Below are 2,081 nucleotides of genomic sequence, written 5' to 3'. Positions count from 1 at the left end.
CAAATACTACAATTATTATTATTGGGATCTGGGTCTAGGTCCAAAAAGGTCTCAGAGAGCCCCTCTGTATACAGGTCCACCTCTCAAGACCCATCACCTACCCCTCAAGTAGACAATTACCTCTGTGCTGACACTTCAAACAGAATGTTACTGTGATGTTTCTGGGGGTTCTCAGTCCTTAATCCTGGCCAGAATAGGCCCTGGAATTCCTTTATGATCACCTGGTACCCCATTAGCCTCTGGTGGGTCCTACCCTCCCAGGATCATTCATTCATTCAATCACATTTTTTGAGCACTTATTGTGTGCAGCGCACTGTACTAAGCACTTGGGAAGTACAAGTTGGCAACATATAGAGACGGTCCCTACTCAAAAACAGGCTCACAGTCTAGAAGGGTCATGGCTCAGACTTTTCCCCCCAAAATGGTTGAGGGGCTTCCTCTCCAACTACCTTAGTCCCTTTTCATCTTTCCCAATCCTTCCCTCTGATTGGCTAGATTCCAAGTTACTACCAGTTAAGGTATTAGTGAATGTTCAACTGAACTTCCCTCAGGGTGGGGCCCCCTCTCAGGGTCGCACCTGGAGAGTTTCCAGTACTCCACCAGTCTTGACTATGGGAGGGAGAGTCAAGCAGAGGGCTACCCATTCCATTCCTAGCTTGGGCAGTGGCTAGCGAGTGGAAGGCAATATGATACAAGTCAAAACTCACCCACGCTGGGCAGCAGCAGCATGGAAGAGAGTCGAGGGCAGAGACACAGGTTTATTACATGGAAGGAGGCAATGGTAAACCACTTCCATATTTTTAGCAAGAAAACTCTATGGATCCACTACCAGAACGATTGCAGATGGAGGTGGGGCGTTTTGGGAGAGATGCGTCCATGGCGTCACTGTGGGTCGGAGACGACTCGACAGCATAAGATAAGATGAAACAGGGTGGGGCACTTAGGAGTATCTCCTGGGTTCCTCTTCTCCTCCTGAGTTTGGGGGCTAGTTGGAGTGACCATCACAGTCACCCAACTTAATACTATCTTTGGCCAGGAGGTCTCTCCCTCCCCTCAACCAAAGAAATAAATACAGGAAGAACCCCAAGAAATAGCCACCTAATCTAGTGTGGTATTTCCACAATCTTTACATATTGGCCTTCAATACTTGTACAGATCAAGTGGGGACAGAGAGGGTGTTGTTCTGTTGAGTGAATGATATAGCAAAAGGAGGTGTGTACAGCACCTAACACTGAGCTGTCCTTCATCTGATAGTCTAAGATACCAACTCTGTTCCTGAATGTTAGATGGTAGACATTAGAATAAATGTCAAAGAGGGCAGCCATCAAGTGCTTTCTCCAGGCATCCCATTGCCACTGTCAAGGACAGAGTATTAGGCTGGATGGACTATTGATCTGACCTCATAATGGCCTATATTTCCTTCTTTCCCCCCCAGACACTGGCGAGTGATGGATTGTGCATCTAGCTCCTGTGTTTCAAATAGCTCTTTCCATTTAGATAGCTAATTACGGATAGTTCCATGAATAGTGGCATCTACCCAAAGCCGCAGGATCTCTCAAAATATGAGAATCTTTTAGACCTATAACTTAAGGGTGAAGCATATATCTCATAAATGACAGCACACCCATTCAAACTTCGTTACTCAATTAATTAATCTTTTAAGGGCCATAACGCATGAAATAGCATTCCAGTGAGTGCTTTGTAAAACCAGCTTACACCTGACTTGTCCCAGAAAGCTCGACATTTGAAGGTCAAACAACAGAAGCAGTTCTGTACATGGAAATTAACCAATTAAAAACCAGATGCCCTAAAGCATCAGTATAGAGAGAAGCAGCGTGGCTTAGTGGAGAGTGCACCGGCTTGGGAGTCGGAGGACATGGGTTCTACTCCTGGCTCCGCCACTTGTCAGCTGTGTGACCTTGGGCAAGCCACTTAACTTCTCTGTGCCTCAGTTACCTCATCTGTAAAATGGGGACTAAGACTGTGAGCCCCACGTGGGACAAACTGATTACACTATATCTACCCCAGTGCTTAGAACAGTGCTTGGCACAGAGTAAGAGTTTAACAAACACCATCATTAT

General features: G+C 46.0%; 1 non-coding gene across 1 annotated transcript; it reads left to right on the top strand.

Annotated features, from left to right (window-relative positions):
- The first annotated feature begins 559 nt into the window (after positions 1–559).
- Positions 560–697, top strand: LOC119948415. Its single transcript, XR_005456811.1, has one exon. It is a non-coding gene; the product is annotated as a small nucleolar RNA SNORA7 (small nucleolar RNA).
- Positions 698–2,081: the final 1,384 nt, after the last annotated feature.

This window comes from Tachyglossus aculeatus, chromosome X4, assembly GCF_015852505.1.
Source record: "Tachyglossus aculeatus isolate mTacAcu1 chromosome X4, mTacAcu1.pri, whole genome shotgun sequence".
Lineage (NCBI taxonomy): Eukaryota > Metazoa > Chordata > Mammalia > Monotremata > Tachyglossidae > Tachyglossus > Tachyglossus aculeatus.
Note: the sequence above shows the minus strand (reverse complement) of the source record. Positions and strands in the feature narration are given on the sequence as shown.